Source organism: Rhinichthys klamathensis, unplaced genomic scaffold, assembly GCF_029890125.1.
Source record: "Rhinichthys klamathensis goyatoka isolate OS25496 unplaced genomic scaffold, OSU_Roscu_1.1 h1tg000093l_1, whole genome shotgun sequence".
NCBI lineage: Eukaryota > Metazoa > Chordata > Actinopteri > Cypriniformes > Leuciscidae > Rhinichthys > Rhinichthys klamathensis.
The window spans coordinates 1334239-1352655 of NW_026606632.1; the positions used below are offsets into that span (position 1 = coordinate 1334239).

Sequence of the window (18417 nt, forward strand, 5' to 3'; positions counted from 1 at the left end):
TCAGTAGTTATATTTTATGTAGCCAGTTTTAGTTAATGTTTATTGGAAGATAATAGGTTAATTGGAGCTATAGCTTACGTGACCAACACTTCACTAACGTTACGTTAGCTAACTTACCGTAACCTGATGTCAGTTGGGCTACATTTACCTCAGATTTTCTTCAAGTTCGTTGGCATACAACGTTTATCTTATGTATTAAATTTGTTGTTTAAGTTAGCAACACTTAGTTGCGACCATATTAGTGCATCTGATTGCATCGAATAGCAGCTAGCTTAACAAGATGTGAATGATCCCAGTAAAAAGAAAGTATAACTGCAGATATAATCTATCCTCCATTGGGTAAGTTGTGTCAAAAGGGAGGCCCACTGTCTTAGACTTGAAAACCCCTGAGATAGATAATTACTTCATATATTTTTTAATTGAAGAGGCTGTGAAACTATTGGATACTGACTTTTGACCAAGAAAAACTGAAGTCGTGTTTTTAATAGTTGTTATTTAGAATACAGTGAATCATTTCAGCTGCCCAACATAACTCCTCATGTTTAAAGCTCCCTGTGACTTAAATAAAAGTGTAAAATGATACTCTTGTCATTTAGCTGAAAGAAGCACATGCACACTGCGGCTTTTGTGACACATTGAACTTTAATCTAACAGTCACTTGTGTGTAAAGGAATGTTTACACCTGAAAGCAGAATAGCTCAGAATATATTTTTTGGATGACATTTAATTTTTTACATTTAATTTTACATTATCAATTTTATCTTTCTCTCTTTTAGGAAGTGATAGAGAAGTCTAAAGCAAGACTTATACCTATATAATGTAAGTCTCAAGTTCCAGCTGTTGAACAGGTAATTTAATGTGCAAATCCATACATACACAATCACTGTATGTGTGTGTTGTCGTTTTGTTTGTTTTCAACAGGATGGATTATCAGTGGAGGGTGGAGCGATGACCAGGCTGGGGGAGCTTGCCATTCCTGTAAGCAGTGGAGTGATGATGAAGTTGGTTAGTGGCGCTTTTGGAATGGTGGAGTACTGAAGCTGGTGGAGTGATGGTGAGGCTGTAAGTGTAAGATAGAATATAATATTGTTTGAAATTAGTAAAAAAATTATTGTCAAGTGCCAAAGCTACTGTACCACAAACAAGACCACATCTTTCTCATATTTCCTGAAGCAGATATTTTGGATTATTAATACGATATGATCAGCATACAATCAGTAAAACTAGTATAAACATAAGACCAGAGACCAGAAAAAAGGCAAAACAGACCCTCCATACCTATTGATGCTGAAGCCACGCTAGGTGCTGGGACATTTGTAGGAGCAAAGGTCAGACCAAACTCCTCCATGGCAACGATCAAGGTGTTTGGTGGGGGCCTGCTTGTTGTACGCCTAGATGTTTCTTGGCCTTGCTGGTTCTTTTTTGCCCTTTTCGCCTGGCTTTTGCTTCCGTGATGCCCATTATCAGACAGAATTTTTTTTCTTTGAGCACTAATCTGCTTTGCTGCAATTCTCAACCTCAGCCTGATGTATCTCTTGGTTATTTTATTTTGCAGATCATGGCATGAAGGAAGCCTGCTGTCCAAAAGCCTACTCTCTCTCTCCAGCATATCCATGGCATTTGGATCCATGAAGGAGGCATTGGTCCTGGTTCGGAACAGCTCTTCGATTTGCCGGACTACATCGAAGGCCTCTTGTGACAGCCGACAAAGAACACCTGGCTTGAACTCCTTCAGCTTCAGCAAAGCACTGTGCTTTCCTTCTGGACTGCCATCACTGTGCTTAATTGCACTTTGGCAATTATCACAAATTTTGGAATATTTGATGACTTTATTCACAATGTAGCCTGTAAGATGGTAGAGAGCACTGGTCTCAGTTTTTGTGAGGTTAGGAGCAGCTCTGGGCTCCATCAGCACCTCCACTCTGAGGCCAGGACTGGGAAATATCTGCTTTGTGTCCAGGAAGTCTGCCAAAAGGCTGTTGTCATCCTCCTGATAACTTCCTGATTTCACTGTCGCTAGAAACTGCCCAACTGATACTGATCTCAGTGCCTGGTGAAACTCTACTGGAGTCGGGACTGGATTCCTCTGTCTTATGCAGCTGAATAAGTTTTCAAGACAGTCTTGGGTAAACCTGCTGGTCAACACAAACATGTGTCCCTGGGCCAGCATGTCTTGTTGGATTAACAGAATTGTAGATGTTGCAATCACAATTCCTGTTTGTACAGGCTTCCAGCTACCCGTGTGTCCAATCTTCAGCCCACGGAAGAGTTGAATGGTGTCCTGGAGAAACTTAATGGCCTTCTGGTACTCCTCTATTTTGTGTGTGCTCAGTGCCATTACTGGGTGGCGAGAGGACATGATGTCAAACCAGTGGTCCACCTGCTCCAGAAACCATGCTGTTGTCCGGTAAGAGGGGGTCTTTGTTCCTGCTCCACCATGTATTTCAGACCTGCACTTGCTGCCTTGCTAAAGACATTCATCGCAGGGCCCACCTTCATCTTATCAAAATGACTGGGCTGAAGGGTTTTACTTGATAGATTTGGAGCAATTTTCAATGTCATACCCTCTTGAAAATCTACCAAATCTTTTAGTGGACCAATTGAAACCTCATTGAAGACTAGGTTCTCCTTCTCTACCATATCTGGAGGAATCGTAAACGTCTGTCCACGGACCAGAGCGCTCTTCAAGTTCTTAACCAGGTGTGGGACGTCTGGCATGAAGTATAACCTCCTGTCTGGTTTTGCAGGATGTGGGACTGATGTTTTGTTTTGATCCATCCCAAAGGCCTTCCACATTGCCCGATTAGGGCTGCCCATGTCGGTGGTGACGTTAACCACATGAAGCCCTATGGAAGCTGCCTGGTCAATGATGTTGAGGATGATAGGCTTGTAGATTGCCCCATTAGTGGAGTTGCCACTGTAGTGGTAAGCTACAACTTGCTTCCACTGTGTTGTGGTCCCTGCCAACATAAAAACACACGCATGTGTTGCCATTCCTGTGTGGCCAGGTAATGTCACGTCCCCATAAAGCTTCCCTCTTCCCAGGTGCAGCTCCACACTCGGTGTAATTGCCATCTCATCCAGAGTTAGCACACATTCCCTCTCCATCTCTGTCAGGCCATCTACCTTCAGCTTCAGCATGTCAAACACATCCTCCAACACTCCTGGTTCCATCTTTATATGCTGTAGTCGTCTTTGCAATGTTCTGATATCAGGGAGAGGTATGTCCATGTCTTGAAGCAGTCTGTAGCCTGTTGAGCCTGTAGCAAAATGCATTTTTATGGCCTTTTTGACTGTAGTGTTACCCCATCTCATGCCCCTCTTACTCTTTTTACTGATCGCTTTAATCTGATCTTTAGAAAAAATTGTAGCAAATTTTTTTTCCATGGCTATATTTTTTTTCAATAGGACAGCATTTTTTTTTTCTGTCGTTTTAGAGCTCCCTCTGCCCTTCTTGTCTGATCTCTTTGTCTTTCCAACTCTTCCCTCAGGTCTTGCACACTGGCTCCTGGCTCACTTGCCACCTGCACACTGGCTCCTGGCTCACTTAGCACCTGCACACTGGCTCCAGGCTCACTTGACACCTGCAAACTGGCTCCTGATATATCTTCACCTTCCTTGTCATCTCTTCTCTCACTTGCCCTTCTCTCACTTTCCTCACTCCCTCCCTCAATGTCTGAAATGATGTTGGCATTGTTAGTTACATGTAGAGTGTATAAGCTAGTCATTGAAATAAGAAATATTATTTAAATTGACTTCACATTTTTCGTACCGATGTTCATTATAGGACAATACGTGTGGTCACTGGTCACTGCATGAACATGTACTGGAGGACGTCCTGTGGTACTTCTCACGGCAGGACCCTTCCTCCTCTTGGGCATAGGACGATGCACAAATATGGTTGGAACAGCATCAGTTCTCAATATCAGTTGGCCTTTTTTTGTCCTTGAGAATTGCTCCCCCTCAAAATGTGCCTGCAGAGTTGCTTATGAGGTTATTTTCCACACACTTTCCAGATATTACCCCATAATTGTCTATCACAATTTCATTGCAGTCTTGTACATATGACAGTAAAACATGCTAAACCTTAATCCACAATTGAAGTTATGTAAACATAACTTACTGCACACAGTTTTCTGTTGTTGTAATCTTCGTGATGGTCAGGTTGCTTCTGCTGACTTGGGCTAACCATTTCTCTCTCCTGTCGGTATTTTTTGGGAAGCCATACATCCGGATCCCTTTCTCTGACAGATTGGTGCATCCAAACGCCGCACAGCCAACCATGGTAAGAAAATCAATCTATAAAAGTTAGATGTTATGATCAGTTACCAGGGAAGGTGTGCCAGTCAACCCCTCCCTGTCTCCCACTTCTTCCTATCCAATTGCACCTCCTCTCTTCTCGCATCTCATTTCACTTTCAATACTGTAGTTCCTTCACCTCACATATTTTCCTTTGTCTCTCCCTGGACTTCTGTGATAGGGGCCAGTTCATTTCAGGACCAGGAAAATGACACACCCTCACAGTAAAGAGGTTGTATACACTTAGTGTCCACTTTATTAGGTACACATCTACAATCTAATGTAATGTAATTCAATACTACGGCTTTGCCATGAATTCTGCTTTTATGAAGTTTATAATCAGTCAGAAATGTGTCAATTCAACAGGTCATAGTTAAAGGTGATGTTGCACTACATTGTATTCAGAGGGGTTTCTTATTTTTTCAATTGTTATTAACATCTGGATATAAAGTAAATAAGTACAACAGCACCCACACAAACTATGACCTCAATAGTTTTTTTTTTACACTGAATATACACCTCTATGACAGCATAAAAAATACTGAACATTATAGAAACGTAAAAACAGAATGTATGACTGAGCTTTGTATATATGGTATCATCATGCAATAAAAAAAAAAACTATTTTCCCTTATTGCATAATTTGTTGGATGAGCAAAATAATCATCCAGCTTCTTCCATAATGTTATTGTGTAAGAATAAAAATTTGAATAACAATAGTGGTTTGTATATGGATATAGATATATATTTTGTTATATTTCAAATGCTGTACTGGAGTACATAGCCAAAATAACATAAGTTTAGGAAACATAAGTTTGCAATGTGTATTTAATCCGTCCTTCAATCTATTAACCTTAATACCGTTTCCTCTTTCTTGACTTAAACTTAGCAGCTTCTGCCTTTCATTGATATTCACTTGATGTGCATGTTTATGTGAATGTTTTTAACATATCATAAGGATGTTGGTTATTATGACCATAGAAGCACAAGAAAGATATATACAGTACATACTGTAAATGTATTATACCTTATGGGATCAGTCCCCCTTCACTCAAATTAAACACACACAAATGTATTCAATACAAAGGGCTTTATTGGCATGAAAGTTTCAAGAACAATGTTTTTCCAAAGCATCAAAATAAAATTTGTCTATATACAGTAATATGAGCATTAACACAACATTAATACAACTGGGTGAGGAACAGCCAAACTTGACTAACAAGGTTGCATAAGACCCTTAACTGTCAAAAGTCATACACCATGGCAAGATTGAGCACAACAAGACACAAGGCAGACAGGGGTTTCCAGATGTGCTGTCCAAGCTCTTTTGAAGAACCACAAAGAAACTGGCAACGTTGAGGACCGTAAAGAAAGAAACTTGCTGCAGCAGATGAAAGACACATTATGCCAAAATTATGTATCATCCCTTGCATTCGGAAGATGTCCAGTAGTGCCATCAGAATGTAATGTACTGTCCAGTAGTGCCATGTGTGATTTATTAAATGGGTTAGGGTTATGTGTGTATATATATGCATATGTCAAAATGTGTGTTTGTGTAATATACATAAATACACATGCATTCATACGTACGTATATACATGCACACACATATATATATATATATATATATACATGCACACACACACACACATATATATAGTGTATACATACACAATAAGACAATATATAATGTGTATCATGGGTTAGGGTTAGTTATGTGTGATATAAATATATATACATGTGTACTGTACACATGTGTTTGTGGGTGTTTGAATGGTTTAGTCTATGATTAGGGAAGGATAAAGGGGTACATTAGCCATACTGAAATGAATCCCGTTAACAGTTATGGATCGTATGTTAAAAACATAACGTTACATGTTATGGATCGTAGCCTATTTAGGAACCTAAGTTAGTTAATTCACTCATTAACTATCTCTCCAGTTTCATTTTATGAAGTTAAAATTTTACCGAACATTGCTGCAAATATAAGCGTCAACATAATAATCAATTTACATTATGCCTCAATATATACCGATAATTGCTGCAAATATAGTCGTTGGTGTTAATGCATTCTCCGTTATGGGAGCAGTCCGTTTCCCTCCAAAATTAAACACAAAAACGTATTAATGCTGTGTTTCTGTCACTCCCCAGAAAAAAATTCTATTATATGTATTTAAAGTAAGCGTCAACATAATAATCAATGTACATTATGCGTCAATATTTACCTATAATTGCTGCAAATATAGCTGCTGCTGTCTGTCCCGCTTAAAATCATTCAAACTGGATGACAGCGCGGCTCTGTTTGGAACTATTGAGAGCTACACAAACCACGTGACCGCGTGGCGGCGAGATCAAAGTGTGTCGCAACTCTCATATTTAACGGCTCTGCTTGAGACCATTCTAAACTCTAGAGCCCCCTCCACGAGGAAACTATATGCTTTGAAGTGGAATGTGTTCTCTTTATGGTGTAGAGATCACTCTTTGGACCCAGTTAACTGCCCAGTGGCTTCAGTGCTGGAGTTCCTTCAAAACCGCTTCTCTGACGGGCTCTCCCCGTCCACGCTTAAGGTCTATGTGGCGGCCGTGGCTGCCTTCCACACGCCTTTAGGGGTGGGCACCTTGGGGAGGCACCCTCTTATTGTTCGTTTCCTTCGTGGAGCAAGGAGGATGAGGCCTGTCACCCAGTCCAGAGTTCCTTCGTGGGACTTAACAGTGGTCCTCGAAGGGTTATCCCTGGCGCCCTTCGAACCTCTGGGTGAGGTGTCGGAAATTTTTTTGTCTTTTAAGGTAGCATTCCTGCTTGCCATCACGTCCCTTAAAAGAGTTGGGGACTTACAGGCTCTATCGGTCGCTCCTTCTTGCCTCGAGTTCTCTCCCGGCAAAGTAAAGGCTATTCTCCATCCTAGACCGGGCTATGTCCCTAAAGTGCACTCAAATGTGGCACGGTCTATTATCCTCCAGGCTTTTCATCCTCCACCCCATGTGTCGGTTGAGCAAGCTAACCTTCATTTACTGTGCCCGGTCCGAGCCCTGGAGGTCTATATGCAGAGATCCTCAGGCTGGAGAAAGTCGGACCAGCTCTTTGTGTGCTTTGGGGCGCCTAAAAAGGGTTCTCCTGCTTCCAAACTGACTATAAGTAGATGGATTGTAGAGGCTATTTCGGCAGCTTACGAGGTGCGCAACCTGCCTTCACCTCTTCTGCTTAAGGCCCACTCCACGAGAGGAGTGGCTTCCTCTAAAGCCCTTCTTGCGGGTGTTTCCCTTCAGGAGGTCTGTGATGCCGCAGGCTGGGCCTCCCCTCACACGTTTATAAGACATTACAGTCTGGATCTGACCTCTACACCGGGTTCACAGGTTCTCTCGTCTTGAGTGTGCCAGATTGCTTCACACCAGGGCGTACTCTCTTAGTGTGGCGCAGTGGGCATTGCGTTCCCCGTAGTGTCGATTTTCGACGCAGCGGAGTTCCCTCGGAAGGGAACGTCTCGGGTTACGTCTGTAACCCTCGTTCCCTGAGAAGGGAACAAACGCTGCGTCCCTCGGCCACACTCTTCGCGCCCCTAGAGACGACTTGCTTCGGACTATTTAAAGCTGCCGCTTCCGGGTTCCGGCGCCCGTTTTATAGTTCCGCTCACCGTCACCTACGACGTCACGGCTGACGTCATCACGCAGCACCAATCAGGATTGGACTAGTTCTATTCAGGCTTCAGACGCGTCATGCTAAGGGCATTCCCCGTAGTGTCGATTTTCGACGCAGCGTTCGTTCCCTTCTCAGGGAATGAGGGTTACAGACGTAACCCGAGACGATTTGTTCTGATGTTTCATCAGCCAGATTGTAGTCCATATTTGACCTATTGAACATATTTCTGGCAGTATAATCTATGAACTTGAACTTTCTAAACATATTGACCCCTTCTGATGTTTTATTAGCCAGATAATAGTCCATATTTGACCTATTGAACATTTTTCTAGCAAAAGAGTCCTTGAACTTGAATGTCAAGTTGATGTCCAATGGTCTATGGTCTATGGTCAACTAAGGTTCATGTAACATCAAAGAAGCTCATGAGAACGCATAGTAGTAAGAAAGCCTTTGATGAATCCTGGGCCAGAAATATGTTCAAAAGGTTAAATTTCAACTATAAATATGTATATGTATAAATATGAATAGAAAGTTAAAATTCAAGGACTCTCTGGCCAGAAATGTGTTCAAAAGGTCAAATATGCAGTCATATTTGGTTGCTGTAACATCAAAAGAAGTTTATGAGATCATATAGTCAGATAGCCCTTTGATGACTCTTTAGCCAGAAATATGTTCAATATGTCAAATTTTGGAATACAGTATGGCTCTTGTAACATAAGAACTCAACAATGGGTTCAATATGTCACATATGGACTACTGTCTGGCTTATGAAACCTCAAAAGTAGTCTATGAGTATCTATAGAAAGTTCAATATCGAGGACTCTTTGGCCAGAAATGTCTTCAATAGGTCACATAAGATCTAATCTATGGTTGCTGTAACATCAAAAGAAGTTTATGAGATCAAATAGTCAGATAGCCGTTTAATGACTCTTTAGCGAGAAATATGTTCAATAGGTCAAATTTGAATTACTGATGAAACATCAGAACAGTCCATATGGAAAATCAGAAGGAGATATGAGTTTCTATATAATGTTCAAGTTCAAAGACTCTTTGGCCAGAAATCTGTTCAATAGGTCAAATTTTGGAATACTGTATTGCTCTTGTAACATAAAGACTCAATAATGGGTTCAATATGTCACATATGGACTACTGTCTGGATGATGAAACCTCAAATGTAGTCTATGGGTATCTATAGAAAGTTCAAATTCAATGACACTTTGGCCAGAAATATGTTCAAAAGGTCAAAATTGATCTACTGATGAAACATCAGAATAGTCTATATGAAAAATCATAAGGAGATATGAGTATCTATATAATGTTCAAGTTCAAGGACTCTTTGGCCAGAAATATGTTCAATAGGTCAAATTTTGGAATACTGTATGGCTCTTGTAACATCAGGAGTCAATAATAGGTTCAATAGGTCAAATATGGACTACTGTCTGGCTGATGAAACATCAAAAGGAGTCTATGGGTATGTATAGACAGATCAAGTTCAAAGTCTGTTTGGCCAGAAATATGTTCAATAGGTAAAATTTTGGAGTACTGTATGGCTCTTGTAACATCAGGACTTAATAATGGGTTCAATATGTCACATATGGACTACTGTCTGGCTGATGAAACCTCAAATGTAGTCTATGGGTATATATAGAAAGTTCAAAATCAATGACACTTTGGCCAGAAATATGTTCAAAAGGTCAAAATTGATCTACTGATGAAACATCAAAAGGAGTCTATTAGTTTGTATAGAAAGTTCAATATCGAGGACTCTTTGGCCAGAAATGTCTTCATCAGGGTCACATATAGTCTAATCTATGGTTGATGTAACATCAAAAGAAGTTTATGAGATCATATAGTCAGATAGCCGTTTAATGACTCTTTAGCCAGAAATATGTTCAATAGGTCAAATTTGAATCACTGATGAAACATCAGAACAGTCCATATGGAAAATCAGAAGGAGATAGACTTACTGATGAAACACCAGAACAATCCATATGGAAAATCAGAAGGACATATGAGTATCTATATAATGTTCAAGTTCAAGGACTCTTTGGCCAAAAATATGTTCAATAGGTCAAATTTTGGAATACTGCCTGGCTCTTGTAACATCAGGTGTCAATAATAGGTTCAATAATAGGTTCAATATGGACTACTGTCTAGCTGATGAAACCTCCAAAGTAGTCTATGAGTATCTATAGAAAGTTCAAGTTCAAGACGCTTTGGCCAGAAATGTCTTCAATAAGTCACATATGGTCTAATCTATGGTTGATCTAACATCAAAGAAGCTAATGAGAACGCATAGTAAGATAGCCTTTGATGACTCCTGGGCCAGAAATATGTTCAAAAGGTCAAAATTAATCTACTGATGAAACATCAAAAGGAGTCTATTAGTTTGTATAGAAAGTTCAATATCGAGGACTCTTTGGCCAGAAAGGTCAGGAAGGACATATGAGTATCTATATAATGTTCAAGTTCAAGGACTCTTTGGCCAGAAATATGTTCAATAGGTCAAATTTTGGAATACTGCATGGCTCTTGTAACATCAGGAGTCAATAATAGGTTCAATATGTCAAATATGGACTACTGTCTGGCTGATAAAACATCAAAAGGAGTCTATTAGTTTGTATAGAAAGTTCAATATCGAGGACTCTTTGGCCAGAAATGTCTTCATCAGGGTCACATATAGTCTAATCTATGGTTGATGTAACATCAAAAGAAGTTTATCATATAGTCAGATAGCCGTTTAATGACTCTTTAGCCAGAAATACGTTCAATAGGTCAAGGTCTACTGTCTGGCTGATGAAACATCAAAAGGAGTCAATGAGTATGTATAAAAAGATCAAGTTCAAGGACTCTTTGGCCAGAAATATGTTCATGTCAAAATTTGGAATACTGTATGGCTCTTGTAACATAAGGACTCAATAATGGGTTCAATATGTCACATATGGACTACTGTTTGGCTGATCAAACCTCAAAATTAGTCTATGAGTATCTATAGAAAGTTCAAGTTCAAGGACACTTTGGCCAGAAATATGTTCAAAAGGTCAAAATTGATCTACTGATGAAACATCAAAAGGAGTCTATTAGTTTGTATAGAAAGTTCAATATCGAGGACTCTTTGGCCAGAAAGGTCAGGAAGGACATATGAGTATCTATATAATGTTCAAGTTCAAGGACTCTTTGGCCAGAAATATGTTCAATAGGTCAAATTTTGGAATACTGCATGGCTCTTGTAACATCAGGAGTCAATAATAGGTTCAATAGGTCAAATATGGACCTTGGGGATATGGAGTCTGGCTGATGAAACCTCAAAAGTAGTCTATGAGTATCTATAGAAAGTTCAAGTTCAAGGACACTTTGGCCAGAAATGTCTTTAATAAGTCACATATGGTCTAATATAGATTAGATGTAAAATCAAAGAAGCTCATGAGAACACATAGTAAGATAGCCTTTGATGACTCTTGGACCAGAAATATGTTCAAAAGGTCAAATTTGAACTACTGATGAAACATCAGAAGGAATGTATAAATATGAATAGAAAGTTAAAATTCAAGGACTCTGGCCAGAAATGTGTTCAAAAGGTCAAATATGCAGTCATATTTGGTTGCTGTAACATCAAAAAAAGTTTATGAGATCATATAGTCAGATAGCCCTTTAATGACTCTTTATCCAGAAATATGTTCAACAGGTCAAATTTGAATTACTGATGAAACATCAGAACAGTCCATATGGAAAATCAGGAGATATGAGTATCTATATAATGTTCAAGTTCAAGGACTCTTTGGCCAGAAATATGTTCAATAGGTCAAATTTTGGAATACTGCATGGCTCTTGTAACATCAGGAGTCAATAATAGGTTCAATATGTCAAATATGGACTACTGTCTGGCTGATGAAACATCAAAAGGAGTCTATGAGTATGTATAGAAAGATCAAGTTCAAGGACTCTTTGGCCAGAAATATGTTCAATAGGTCAAACTCTGGAATACTGTATGGATCTTGTAACATCAGGTCTCAATAATGGGTCTAATATGTCACATATGGACTACTGTCTGGCTTATGAAACCTCAAAAGTAGTCTATGAGTATCTATAGAAAGCTCAAATTCAATGACACTTTGGCCAGAAATATGTTCAAAAGGTCAAAATTGATCTACTGATGAACCATCAAAAGGAGTCTATTAGTTTGTATAGAAAGTTCAATATCGAGGAATCTTTGGCCAGAAATGTCTTCATCAGGGTCACATAGTCTAATCTATGGTTGATGTAACATCAAAAGAAGTTTATGAGATCATATAGTCAGATAGCCGTTTAATGACTCTTTAGCCAGAAATATGTTCAATAGGTCAAATTTGAATCACTGATGAAACATCAGAACAGTCCATATGGAAAATCAGAAGAAGATATTGATATAATGTTCAAGTTCAAAGACTCTTTGGCCAGAAATATGTTCAATAGGTCTAATTTTGGAATACTGTATGGCTCTTGTAACATCAGGAGTCAATAATAGGTTCAATAGGTCAAGGTCTACTGTCTGGCTGATGAAACATCAAAAGTACTCTATGAGTATCTATAGAAAGTTCAAGTTCAAGGAGTCTTTGGCCAGAAATATGTTCAAAAGGTCAAAATTGATCTACTGATGAATCATCAAAAGGAGTCTATTAGTTTGTATTGAAAGTTCAATATCGAGGTGTCTTTGGCCAGAAATGTCCTCAATAGGTCACATATGGTCTAATCTATGGTTGATGTAACATCAAAGAAGCTTATGAGAACAGATAGTAAGATTGCCTTTGATGACTCTTGGATCAGAAATATGTTCAAAAGGTCAAATTTGAACTACTGATGAAACATCAGAAGGAATGTATAAATATGAATAGAAAGTTAAAATTCAACGACTCTCTGGCCAAAAATGTGTTCAAAAGGTCAAATATGCAGTCATATTTGGTTACTGTAACATCAAAAGAAGTTTATGAGATCATATAGTCAGATAGCCGTTTAATGACTCTTTAGCCAGAAATATGTTCAATAGGTCAAATTTGAATTACTGATGAAACACCAGAACAGTCCATATGGAAAATCAGAAGGACATATGAGTATCTATATAATGTTCAAGTTCAAGGACTCTTTGGCCAAAAATATGTTCAATAGGTCAAATTTTGGAATACTGCCTGGCTCTTGTAACATCAGGTGTCAATAATAGGTTCAATAATAGGTTCAATATGGACTACTGTCTAGCTGATGAAACCTCCAAAGTAGTCTATGAGTATCTATAGAAAGTTCAAGTTCAAGGACACTTTGGCCAGAAATGTCTTCAATAAGTCACATATGGTCTAATCTATGGTTGATCTAACATCAAAGAAGCTAATGAGAACGCATAGTAAGATAGCCTTTGATGACTCCTGGGCCAGAAATATGTTCAAAAGGTCAAAATTAATCTACTGATGAAACATCAAAAGGAGTCTATTAGTTTGTATAGAAAGTTCAATATCGAGGACTCTTTGGCCAGAAATGTCTTCAATAGGTCACATATGGTCTAATCTATGGTTACTGTAACATCAAAAGAAGTTTATGAGATCCTATAGTTGGATAGCCTTTTAATGACTCTTTTGCCAGAACTATGTTCAATAGGTCAAATTTGAATCACTGATGAAACATCAGAGAAGTCCATATGGAAAATCAGAAGGAGATATGAGTATCTATATAATGTTCAAGTTCAAGGACTCTTTGGCCAGAAATATGTTCAATAGGTCAGATTTTGGAATACTGCATGTAACATCAGGAGTCAACGATAGGTTCAATAGGTCAAATATGGACTACTGTCTGGCTGATGAAACATCAAAAGGAGTCTATGAGTATCTATAGAAAGTTCAAGTTCAAGGACACTTTGGCCAGAAATATGATCAAAAGGTCAAATTTGAACTACTGATGAAACATCAGAAGGAATGTATAAATATGAATAGAAAGTTAAAATTCAAGGACTCTCTGGCCAGAAATGTGTTCAAAAGGTCAAATATGCAGTCAATTTTGGTTGCTGTAACATCAAAAGAAGTTTATGAGATCATATAGTTAGATAGCCCTTTAATGACTCTTCAGCCAGAAATATGTTCAAAAGGTCAAAAATTGATCTACTGATGAAACATCAAAGGAGTCTATTAGTTTGTATAGAAAGTTCAATATCGAGGACTCTTTGGCCAGAAATGTCTTCATCAGGGTCACATATAGTCTAATCTGTGGTTGATGTAACATCAAAAGAAGTTTATCATATAGTCAGATAGCCGTTTAATGACTCTTTAGCCAGAAATATGTTCAATAGGTCAAGATCTACTGTCTGGCTGATGAAACATCAAAAGGAGTCTATGAGTATGTATAAAAAGATCAAGTTCAAGGACTCTTTGGCCAGAAATATGTTCATGTCAAATTTTGGAATACTGTATGGCTCTTGCAACATAAGGACTCAATAATGGGTTCAATATGTCACATATGGACTACTGTCTGGCTGATCAAACCTCAAAATTAGTCTATGAGTATCTATAGAAAGTTCAAGTTCAAGGACACTTTGGCCAGAAATATGTTCAAAAGGTCGAAATTGATCTACTGATGAAACATCAAAAGGAGTCTATTAGTTTGTATAGAAAGTTCAATATCTTGAACTTTGAAAGTTCAATACTCTTTGACCAGAAAGGTCTTCAATAGGTCAAATATGGTCTAATATAGATTAGATGTAACATCAAAGAACCTCATGAGGTAACATATAGGTTGATGTAACATCAAAGAAGCTCATGAGAACACATAGTAAGATATACCTTTGATGACTCTTGGACCAGAAATATGTTCAAAAGGTCAAATTTGAACTACTGATGAAACATCAGAAGGAATGTATAAATATGAATAGAAAGTTAAAATTCAAGGACTCTCTGGCCAAAAATGTGTTCAAAAGGTCAAATATGCAGTCATATTTGGTTACTGTAACATCAAAAGAAGTTTTTGAGATCATATAGTCAGATAGCCGTTTAATGACTCTTTAGCCAGAAATATGTTCAATAAGTCAAATTTGAATTGCTGATGAAACACCAGAACAGTCCATATGGAAAATCAGAAGGACATATGAGTATCTATATAATGTTCAAGTTCAAGGACTCTTTGGCCAGAAATATGTTCAATAGGTCAAATTTTGGAATACTGCATGGCTCTTGTAACATCAGGAGTCAATAATAGGTTCAATATGTCAAATATGGACTACTGTCTGGCTGATGAAACATCAAAAGGAGTCTATGAGTATGTATAGAAAGATCAAGTTCAAGGACTCTTTGGCCAGAAATATGTTCAATAGGTCAAGCTCTGGAATACTGTATGGATCTTGTAACATCAGGTCTCAATAATGGGTCTAATATGTCACATATGGACTACTGTCTGGCTTATGAAACCTCAAAAGTAGTCTATGAGTATCTATAGAAAGCTCAAATTCAATGACACTTTTTGGCCAGAAATATGATCAAAAGGTCAAAATTGATCTACTGATGAAACATCAAAAGGAGTCTATTAGTTTGTATAGAAAGTTCAATATCGAGGACTCTTTGGCCAGAAATGTCTTCATCAGGGTCACATATAGTCTAATCTATGGTTGATGTAACATCAAAAGAAGTTTATGAGATCATATAGTCAGATAGCCGTTTAATGACTCTTTAGCCAGAAATATTTTCAATAGGTCAAATTTGAATCGCTGATGAAACATCAGAACAGTCCATATGGAAAATCAGGAGATATGAGTATCTATATAATGTTCAAGTTCAAAGACTCTTTGGCCAGAAATATGTTCAATAGGTCTAATTTTGGAATACTGTATGGCTCTTGTAACATCAGGAGTCAATAATAGGTTCAATAGGTCAAGGTCTACTGTCTGGCTGATGAAACATCAAAATGAGTCTACGACTATGTATAAAAAGATCAAATTCAAGGACTCTTTGGCCAGAAATATTTTCATGTCAAATTTTGGAATACTGTATGGCTCTTATAACATAATGACTCAATAATGGGTTCAATATGTCACAAATGGACTACTGTCTGGCTGATGAAACCTCAAAAGTACTCTATGAGTATCTATAGAAAGTTCAAGTTCAAGGAGTCTTTGGCCAGAAATATGTTCAAAAGGTCAAAATTGATCTACTGATGAAACATCAAAAGGAGTCTATTAGTTTGTATTGAAAGTTCAATATCGAGGTGTCTTTGGCCAGAAATGTCCTCAATGGGTCACATATGGTCTAATCTATGGTTGATGTAACATCAAAGAAGCTCATGAGAATGGATAGTAAGATTGCCTTTGATGACTCTTGGATCAGAAATATGTTTAAAAGGTCAAATTTGAACTACTGATGAAACATCAGAAGGAATGTATAAATATGAATAGAAAGTTAAAATTCAACGACTCTCTGGCCAAAAAATGTGTTCAAAAGGTCAAATATGCAGTCATATTTGGTTACTGTAACATCAAAAGAAGTTTATGAGATCATATAGTCAGATAGCCGTTTAATGACTCTTTAGCCAGAAATATGTTCAATAGGTCAAATTTGAATTACTGATGAAACACCAGAACAGTCCATATGGAAAATCAGAAGGACATATGAGTATCTATATAATGTTCAAGTTCAAGGACTCTTTGGCCAAAAATATGTTCAATAGGTCAAATTTTGGAATACTGCCTGGCTCTTGTAACATCAGGTGTCAATAATAGGTTCAATAATAGGTTCAATATGGACTACTGTCTAGCTGATGAAACCTCCAAAGTAGTCTATGAGTATCTATAGAAAGTTCAAGTTCAAGGACACTTTGGCCAGAAATGTCTTCAATAAGTCACATATGGTCTAATCTATGGTTGATCTAACATCAAAGAAGCTAATGAGAACGCATAGTAAGATAGCCTTTGATGACTCCTGGGCCAGAAATATGTTCAAAAGGTCAAAATTAATCTACTGATGAAACATCAAAAGGAGTCTATTAGTTTGTATAGAAAGTTCAATATCGAGGACTCTTTGGCCAGAAATGTCTTCAATAGGTCACATATGGTCTAATCTATGGTTACTGTAACATCAAAAGAAGTTTATGAGATCCTATAGTTAGATAGCCTTTTAATGACTCTTTTGCCAGAACTATGTTCAATAGGTCAAATTTGAATCACTGATGAAACATCAGAACAGTCCATATGGAAAATCAGAAGGAGATATGAGTATCTATATAATGTTCAAGTTCAAGGACTCTTTGGCCAGAAATATATTCAAAAGGTCAAATTTGAACTACTGATGAAACATCAGAAGGAATGTATAAATATGAATAGAAAGTTAAAATTCAAGGACTCTCTGGCCAGAAATGTGTTCAAAAGGTCAAATATGCAGTCAGTTTTGGTTGCTGTAACATCAAAAGAAGTTTATGAGATCATATAGTTAGATAGCCCTTTAATGACTCTTCAGCCAGAAATATATTCAAAAGGTCAAAATTGATCTACTGATGAAACTTCAAAGGAGTCTATTAGTTTGTATAGAAAGTTCAATATCGAGGACTCTTTGGCCAGAAATGTCTTCATCAGGGTCACATATAGTCTAATCTATGGTTGATGTAACATCAAAAGAAAATTATCATATAGTCAGATAGCCGTTTAATGACTCTTTAGCCAGAAATATGTTCAATAGGTCAAGGTCTACTGTCTGGCTGATGAAACATCAAAAGGAGTCTATGAGTATGTATAAAAAGATCAAGTTCAAGGACTCTTTGGCCAGAAATATGTTCATGTCAAAATTTGGAATACTGTATGGCTCTTGTAACATAAGGACTCAATAATGGGTTCAATATGTCACATATGGACTACTGTCTGGCTGATCAAACCTCAAAATTAGTCTATGAGTATCTATAGAAAGTTCAAGTTCAAGGACACTTTGGCCAGAAATATGTTCAAAAGGTCAAAATTGATCTACTGATGAAACATCAAAAGGAGTCTATTAGTTTGTATAGAAAGTTCAATATCGAGGACTCTTTGGCCAGAAAGGTCTTCAATAAGTCAAATATGGTCTAATATAGATTAGATGTAACATCAAAGAAGCTCATGAGGTAACATATAGGTTAATGTAACATCAAAGAAGCTCATGAGAACACATAGTAAGATAGCCTTTGATGACTCTTGGACCAGAAATATGTTCAAAAGGTCAAATTTGAACTACTGATGAAACATCAGAAGGAATGTATAAATATGAATAGAAAGTTAAAATTCAAGGACTCTCTGGCCAAAAATGTGTTCAAAAGGTCAAATATGCAGTCATATTTGGTTACTGTAACATCAAAAGAAGTTTTTGAGATCATATAGTCAGATAGCCGTTTAATGACTCTTTAGCCAGAAATATGTTCAATAGGTCAAATTTGAATTGCTGATGAAACACCAGAACAGTCCATATGGAAAATCAGAAGGACATATGAGTATCTATATAATGTTCAAGTTCAAGGAC

At 37.7% G+C, this 18417-nt stretch overlaps 1 long non-coding RNA gene across 2 annotated transcripts; it reads left to right on the forward strand.

The window, feature by feature from the left end:
* Positions 1-739: 739 nt before the first annotated feature.
* Positions 740-4364, forward strand: LOC130086058 (uncharacterized). Of its 2 annotated transcripts, none has more exons than XR_008807197.1 (4): positions 740-848; positions 922-1062; positions 3492-3900; positions 4223-4364. It is a non-coding gene; the product is annotated as an uncharacterized LOC130086058 (long non-coding RNA). The 2 variants fall into 2 exon arrangements; XR_008807198.1 differs by having other exon boundaries at positions 788-819.
* The last annotated feature ends 14053 nt before the right edge of the window (positions 4365-18417 follow it).